Source organism: Stegostoma tigrinum, unplaced genomic scaffold, assembly GCF_030684315.1.
Source record: "Stegostoma tigrinum isolate sSteTig4 unplaced genomic scaffold, sSteTig4.hap1 scaffold_213, whole genome shotgun sequence".
In the NCBI taxonomy this organism is placed as follows: domain Eukaryota; kingdom Metazoa; phylum Chordata; class Chondrichthyes; order Orectolobiformes; family Stegostomatidae; genus Stegostoma; species Stegostoma tigrinum.
The window spans coordinates 125,119-133,860 of record NW_026728150.1 but is presented as its reverse complement, the minus strand read 5'-3'; the positions used below and the strand labels follow the sequence as shown (position 1 = coordinate 133,860).

At 42.5% G+C, this 8,742-nt stretch overlaps 1 protein-coding gene across 1 annotated transcript in view; it reads left to right on the top strand.

Moving 5' to 3' along the window:
• The first annotated feature begins 5,351 nt into the window (after positions 1-5,351).
• The window catches only part of LOC132207930 (complement C4-like), a 123,781-nt gene continuing 120,390 nt past the window's right edge, over positions 5,352-8,742 (top strand). Inside the window, exon 1 of the mRNA XM_059643743.1 lies at positions 5,352-5,464. The gene's annotated coding sequence lies outside the window, so the exon portion shown is untranslated. The remainder of the gene's footprint in view (positions 5,465-8,742) is intronic.

The following is an 8,742-nucleotide window of genomic DNA, read 5'->3' as shown; positions in this document are numbered from 1 at the left end:
GCTGGTTGCCTGAAATGGAGACTGAGAGGTCCAGGAAGGTGAGGGATGTGCTGGAGATGGCCCAGGTGAACTGAAGGTTGGGGTGGAAGGTGTTGGTGAAGTGGATGAACTGTTTGAGCTCCTCTGGGGAGCAAGAGGCGGCACCGATACAGTCATCAATGTACCGGAGGAAGAGGTGGGGTTTGGGGCCTCCAGTGACAGTGCAGCACTCCCTTAATATTGTGAAAGATTTTACGACCAGAGGCCACATTTTCAAATTGGTTGCCAATTAATTTAGGGGAAGAATTACTTCTTTCAGGTTGTAGCAATCCATTGAACACTTTAGCAGAGAAGGTTTTAGAGGTAATGCCATTAATTATATGCTCGGCTGAGATGGCCAGGTTAATTTTTAAATCAAGGAACAACGACAATGAGAAAAGGGTAGCCTTTACAGTGGAAGATACTTCAAGGATCCCCTTATTACTAAAGAATACAGGGAGGAATTAAACACATCACTACCACACCATCACTACCATGAGAGAAGTTGTAGTAGACAATCTAATGGAGTGAAAGCAGATTGGACTCTTCGCCGTGATGGTTGACTTTCTAAGATTCTAAACAATGAGCTTCAGAGTCGGTATATGCATTGACTGTAATTTCCCAAAAAGGTTCAGATTCTCGAGAAGCATCTGAGGGCTGGAAAAATGCTGATGTGATGTCCCTATTTAAAAAGGAGAGAGTCAAAAAGAAGATAACTACAACCGAACCAGTCTAATATTGTTGGAAATGTGTGGCAATCAACTATGAAGAAAATAATAGCAGGACATTTGGAAAATCATAATCTAATCAAACAGAATCACCATAGCCTGATGAAAGAGAAATTATGTCTGGCTAATTTGTTTGGGTTTTTGGAGGAAGTTTTGGGAGGAGAATTAACAGAGGAAAACCAGTAAATGTGTTGTGTTTGGACTTGGAGAAAGCATTGAGAATGTACACAAAAGTAATAAGCTAAGAGCTGAGGTTTTGAAGGTAGTATATTGCTATGGATCAGTATGCTTTGCATGTTCTGGAAGAAGAGATCACATCTCGAGTGAAATGCACCAAGTGAATATATATTTTGGGGAACTTGGTGGCAATGCGGTAAGTCAGTGCAGAGTGTAAGAGGTGCCATTTGCTTGCTTTTTTTGCCTTATAGTTCATAAGCATTTTTTTTTGAGACAGGGTGAATTGAAGCCAGAATCAGGGTGAACCAGGTTCATTGGTTGGTGATCGCTACTGGTTTAAGAATCTATTATCGGTAGCTTTCAGATTGAAAGTAAATCGGAGAAATATTTACAGGCTACAAACTAAAAGACCAGAATGTTTTCAAATCAAATTAAGATCGAAGTAATTGAAATGGAGATGCCAGGCCAGATGATGATTTGTACCTACATGACGGGCGAGTGGTCAGGCCCCATACTCCAGCTTACGTCTGATGAACTGGAATCTCAGTTTTGACCAATCAACAAATCATGTGGGGCAGAGTTACCAGGGAATGCTGTGCTTCAGGAGGCAGTCACACACCTTAGATTAACTAGCTGAAATTCGGTCAGTGGCCAATGACAAAGAACAGGGCAGGTGGAAGGATCCAGGATGTAGTGCAGAAGGAACCTTGGCCTTTGATCTTATCGAACAGGTTTGAGATTCTTTCTTCGTGTGTGGATGAGAGTGCAGGGTATAGGGAAGATGAGTAAACTGACTGTAGCACTGTGGTATAGGTGGGACATTCAGGAGGGGATAAAAAGTGAAATGTAGTTATAATCAGAGGTAGTATAGTTAGGGGAATGAACACTGTTCGTTGTGACCAGGATCGAGAGTCTCGAAAGTAGTGTTGCCTGCCTGGTGCCCAGGTTCAGGAGATTCCATCTCGGCTACAAAGGAACTTGAAGTGGGAGGAGTAGAAATCCAGCTATCGTGGTCCACACAGGTACCATTGATATGGAAGAAAGAGGAAAGAGGTTCTCCTGAGGGATTATGAGCACCGAGGTGCTGAGGTGAGAAAGCAGAACCAGAATTGTAATAATCTCTGGATTATTATCTGAGCAATTTGGCACGGTGTGAACATAATTATAGATGTACATTGTTCAAATGGTGGCATGGCAGAAATGTGTTTGAATTCATGGGACATTGGCATCGGTACGGGGAAGGAGGGAGTCGTTCTGGTGTTATAGGCTCGACGAGAATCATATTGGGACAAGTATCCTCGCAAAATACAGAGCTAGGCCTGGGGCTAGGGCGTTAAAATAAAAAGTGTGGAGTGGGTGAGCTCAGTTGCATGGAAAATTGTGGAAAAGATTAGAAGCTGGTAAGTGCTCAGCAAAGTTTCCAGAGCAAGTAATAGGACAAAAAGTATGGAAATGGTCAGGAGTCTCACTTCAGCTGCAGCAGATAAGAAGGGTGGCTGTAAATGCCAGACTGAAGATCTTGTATTGAATTGTAGGGAGTGTATGAAACAAAGTGAATGAGTTTGTGGAGCAGATTGAAATTGACAGATACATCACTCTGGGTATCACAGAGAGGTGGTTGTTCGGGGATAAGTGTTGGGAACGAAATAGCCAATGATTCATGTCCGATAGAAAGAACAGGCAAATGGGCAGAGATAACAAAGTGTGGAGCTGGATGAGCACAGCAGGCCAAGCAGCATCTCAGGAGCGTAAAAGCTGACGTTTTGTGCCGAGACCCTTCTACTTCTGTGTGTTCATCCTGATCCACACTTTGTTATCTTGGATTCTGAAGCATCTGCAGTTCCCATTATCTCCGATACAAATGGACAGAGATGCCAGGGTTGGCTTGTCAGTAAGAAATGAGGTCGCGCTGAAGGAACCACAGCTCTTGTGCTTGTTTATTAATGACTTGGAGGAAAGAGGTGCATGTGCTGTGGCTAAATTTGCAGATGACTGAAAAAATATTTAGAAAGACAAGGCATGGCCCAGAAACAGAGATTTACCGGGATGTTACTTGGATCGGAATGTATTAGCTATAAGGAGGGTTTGGTGGAAGTGCTGTGTCATGATAAATGTAATGAGATCAACCATGATCTCACCGAATGATGGAGGAATATTCAATGGGCCAAATGGCTTTTTTTGTGAGTCTTCTTGTTTGACAATGCATTCATGAAGGTGTTTTTTTTTTCTCTCTTGGATAAGATGTGAAAATGAAATGTATACGAGATAATGGGAACTGCAGATGCTGGAGAATCCAAGACAACAAAATGTGAGGCTGGATGAACACAGCAGGCCAAGCAGCATCTCAGGAGGACAAAAGTGCTCCTGAGATGCTGCTTGGCCTGCTGTGTTCATCCAGCCTCACATTTTGTTGTCATGAAATGTATACACTTCCTTTTCATCTGGGAATAAATAATTGTTCTGAACGATTTCCATTGACTAATAGCAATCTGTCAAGCTTCGCAATGTAAAGAGATTTTTAGCTTCTTTTTCATTGTAAAGGTATTCTTTGGAATTAATTTGGCATATATTATTTGCATCTCAGGAAGTGTGTTCATCACTGCATCTCAAAAAGTGCTCTGTTGTATAACAACAGCTTTTTAAAGATCACTTCAATGGTTGTGATTTTCAGTTGCCATAACACACATTAAATTACACTGTTGGCCAATCTGTCCATGATTATTTCATTATCTTATGTTTCAAACAGACAAGGAAATATTGGTGATGCAATGAAGAGTTTGATTCTCAAATATAATTGCTGTTATAGTTTCCACTTGGAAGAAAGATTCACATCAAATTGACTGGTCAAGTAAATGGGACACTGACTGTGAGTACTTTGAATGTTCGAGTTATTCCTGAAATGAAAGTTATGACCTTGATGATTTCTCTTTCATGCAGATATGAAGAGACTCTTTTAAAATATCCTCTAGGTTAGTGGTTCAGGCATAAAAGTGTGATATGTATATTTATGTATATACATGTACATGCGTAATCTGAAAAGATAATGAGTATAAATCACTTGTTACAAGGTGAGAATGAGTTATCCAGATAGTAAGAACTGCCAATGTTGGTGTCTGAGATAACACATTGTGGAGCTGGAGGAACACAGCAGGGCAGGCAGCATCAGAGGCTCAAGAAAGTTGAGGTTTTGGATCAGGACCCTTCCTGAGAAATGGAGGATGGAAGGGAGCTCAGAAACAAATAGCATGGAGGGGGAGGAGGTGCTGGGGAAGGTAGGTGGGATGGTAATAAGTGAGTACTATCCAGATTGGAACAGATTTTCCCCAGGGGGTATTGAATACGAATTCCAAATCACTCTCAAAATCTTAGTGACTGTTAACGTTGATGTTTTTTGTCTGTGTGTTTCAGTAATTGCATGACAGTTGAATGGTTCGTTGAGAGTGAGGAACCTATGGACTCTCACACACCAAGATGGAATTTAGTTCGAAGAGTGACTTCAAAATAGTTGCTTGTTTTTAAAATCTTGACCGTTTTTGCTGTCCAGTTGAATGAATTTAGCTCATACTGCTTCAATAGGAATTAGTGTTTAATAGGAACATATTTGTGAAACTTACAGTTTCGCAAGTTTTAGCTTAAACTGGTGGAGACTTTCGGTGCTTGCAAAAAGGCTCATCTCTCCATTCATACCGAAGGAAAATTGGAGTTTAAAAGTAAGTTCACCTGCTGTCAGGGAATGAAATGTTAATGTTGACTCGAACATAATTTTTAAAAAAGTCATATATTTGTGTAACACTGAACTCAAATTAAAATTTGGATATGCTAGTTTTACAGATGGTTGGATATTGAATTCATTTTAAATGAGTGTGAAGATCACTTTAAATCCAGCATATTTGTGAAGAAAAGAAATAGCATGTCAAATAAAATTAACTGCATGACTCTTCATAGCCCTATATGTAGAATTTCATTCCGAACTATGAGACAGTTGTGACCCCATACTACCTCAGTGCTCATGGCAAGAGTAAGACTCCTGTTTGACGTGCTGTGCACTGCATGGAATGGCGGCAACATCAGATTCATTGATGCTTGAGAATCAAAAGAATATGACAATAAGATTTAAAATCAAAATCTCATTGAACACTTCAAGGAATGTATTACAGGAAGAGGGGGAAAGCATGTATGACTAATAGAAGGTGGTGGCGCAGATCACATAGACCTGTGTGCTAAAACTTAGCACAAATTTCACATTGAATGGAACAGTTTAAACAGGCTGGAGGAAGCAGACATGCCAGCCCAAACTTTTTGAATTTGAGCGTTCTGTTCGTAAACATCAGCAAAATTGTGGGAAACATGTTTATTCTTTCTCTTTTATTGCACAGAACCATACGATTAGACTGTTTTGATGAGGAATTTAAAGATTATGTGTCCCATCCGTTTGACTCACAGTTTGGTACCATAGGTTGGTACGATCTTCGTTGGAGAAGGAAAAGGGATGTTCCAGATACAGAAAATCGTCAAACCATTTACTACAAAGTCCGTTTCTGGTTAGTATTAATTAATGCAGTTAACATTTTTAGATTGACATGATTGCACAATGGAGTCAATAAGAAAATTCCATCTGATATTCCACATAAATTTTAAGTGGATATTAAAGCAGCTCATTTCTTTTTCACGCTGTCTGCTGCTTTCAAGAATGGTTGTCTTATTGTCGAAATGTTTAGCATTGACTCCATGGCTTCTTCCATTAGCTCACATTGAAACACATGTTTCTTCAGCCAAAAATGCACGTTTACTCGGTGTAGCTTGACTAACCTTCCCCTGTGGTCGTTCCCCTGAAATCCCCTGCAGTAGCTCCCCTGAAAAACAACTATACCATTTTGGATACTGTTCCGGGGGATGACTTAGCAGGGGTATGCAGTAGGGTGCAGGTCTCTGGCACAGAGTCTGTCCCTCTTGCACAGAAGGGAAGCGGGGATAGGAAGAGAGTGATAGTCATTGGGGACTCAATAGTTAGAGGCACTGATAGAAGATTTGCCGGGAACGAAAGAGACTCACGATTGGTGTGTTGCCTACCAGGTGCCAGGGTCTGTGATGTCACGAATATCCTGGGTGGGAAATTGGCTCGTGCCATTCGGTTGGATTTAAACGAGCTCAGAAGGGGGATGGGAAACTGAGGTGTAGTCCTAGTACACAGGAGGATGAGCATAGGGAGGACATGGTCAGGACCTCACTGTCACAGAAGTGTGCTGGCAGACAGCAAGCTGGATTGAAGTGTGACGACTTTAATGCCGGGAGTATCCGGAATAATGTAGGTGAGCTTGCAGCTTGGATAGGTACCTGGGACTTCGATGTTGTGGCCATTTCGGAGGCATGGATAGAGCAGGGTCAGGAATGGATGTTGCAGGTTCTCGGGTGTAGATCTTTCATTAAGGTCTGGGAAGGTGGTAAAAGAGGGGGAGGTGTGGCTTTGTTGGTCAAGGACAGTATAACGGCGGCTGAAAGAACCTTTGAGGACTCGTCTACTGCGGTTGTATGGGCTGAGGTTGCCAAGGAAGGTTTGTCGACTGAGTCAGTGTGGGTGGATGTTCGGAACAGCAAGGCAACAGTCACTTCACTGGGGGTTTTCTACAGACCCCAAATAGCAGTTGGGAGATCGAAGAACTCATTGGCCGGCAGATTGTTGAAAAGTGCAAACGTATCAGGGTTGTTGTTGTGGGTGACTTCAACTTTCCCAATATAGATCGAAACCTCCTTAGTGCAGATTGTTTGGATGGAGCCGTTTTTGTCAGGTGTGTTCAGGAGGGTTTCCTGACTCAGTATGTGGACAGGCCGACGAGGCAGGAGGCCATTTTGGATTTGGTGCTGGGGATGAGCCAGGACACGTGTCAGATCTCGTGGTGGGAGAACACTTTGACGACAGTGACCGCAAGAGCCTCCCATTTACCATCGCCATGGAAAGGGAAAGGAGCAGTTACCAGGGGAAGATATTTCACTGGGGTCAAGGAAACTATGATGCTGTCAGACAGGAGTTGGGAAGTACAGATTGGGAGCAATTGTTCCACAGAAAGGGCGCAGCAGACATGTGGAGGCTGTTCAAGGAGCAGTTGTTGCGAGTGATGTATAAATTTGTTCCTCTGAGACAGGGTAGAAGGGGTAAGATTAAGGAGCCTTGGATGACGGGTACAGAGGTGCTTCTTGTCAAAAAGAAAAGGCAGCGTACGTCAGGTGGAGGAAGTGAGGGTCTAGCACAGCTTTAGAGTATTACAGGCCTGCTGGGAAGGAGCTCAAAAGATATTGCCTGTCCAATTGTTACCTGTTACAACCTTTGCGTCCACGCTTGCTCATTCAATGGTGTCAAGATGCCAGCAGTGCATGTACCTTCTCCATCCCCTAATGCCATCAGCTCACACAAGACATAGCCATACTTAAAATCTTCTGATCAACCAAAGTTCATTGTAATGGACATTTTAGTTATCTGTCATGAAACGAAAACTGATTCTGACTGGCATGACCTGCAGTGCAAATGAATATCATCTGCGAAACGAGATTCCTTATGGGCTTGCAGCCGCTACAAATAATTGCTTTTCAAAGACGTTGCACACATACATTTTTTTCTCCTATTACCTTAGATTATTTTTTTGTTTATGCATGTTGTGTGGGTTTCCAGTCAGGCCCATAAACACAGGTTGATGCAGTCACTGTTACAACAGGGTATTGAAGGAGAATTTGTGATCTTTGGAGTTTCATTCCAGTGTATGAAGGAGTGCATCATCAAGCCACTTCAGAGCACTACTGGCGACAAATTGTTGCAAGTTTTCAAGTGTTACCGATCGTCACATAAAATATGGCCTTTTTGTTGTTGTGCTATTCATCTTAACTGCACCATATCTAGTATTTAGGCTTGGAAACTATTTCAAGTTTTTTGATTTACTTGTTCAAAATCATTTATGATTGTTGTCATGATATCTACAATATGTTATTTTGATTGGACATAGAGGATTGGATCTGTCTTAATGGAAATAATGTATGCGCTTATAAAACCCCTTCTGTGCAAGGTAGTTGCTCAGTGGTCAGAGCTGCTCATGCACTGGGGAGCCAATTGAAATTCCAGTCTTGGGTAACTATCTGTGTGGAATTGACATGTCCTCCCCGCGTCTGCGAGGGGCTTCCGCCAGGTGCTGCAGTTTCCTCCCATTGTTCAAAGATGTGCAGGTCCTTATATGTGATTTGTGAAGCATTTCTTAAATGTTTCAATCCTGCCAGCATCCAGTGCCTTGGACAAAATAACTGGAGATGAATAAAAGATACTGTGCCTTTTGACACCATTTCCTGCTGGATTTTCATCAATCCTGCTTTATATCAGTGACAACTTCCATGACCTTTTTTGATGCTCTGTCTGAATTGACAGTCTAGTTCCAAATATTTGTTGTGCAGTATTTCAAGGTCTCTGTTACAGCATACCCATGAATGTCCACTTCAAAAGATACTTCCATATCATAGAATCCCTACGGTGTGGAAACAAGCCCCTTTTGACCCAAGAAGTCCACGGTCACCCTCCAAAGAGCGTCTCACCCTGACTCATCCCCCGACCCTTTCCTCAGTAACCCTACATTTCCCATGACTAACACACCTAATCTACACATCCCTAAACACAATGGGCAAGTTTGGCATGGCCCATACATTGAGCCTGCACATCTTTGGACTGTGGGAGGAAACCAGAGCACCCAGCAGGAACCCATGCAGGCATGGGCAGAATGTACAAACTCCGCACAGAAGATCGTCCAACGGTGGGATCGAACCTGGGTCCCTGGCGCTGTGAGTC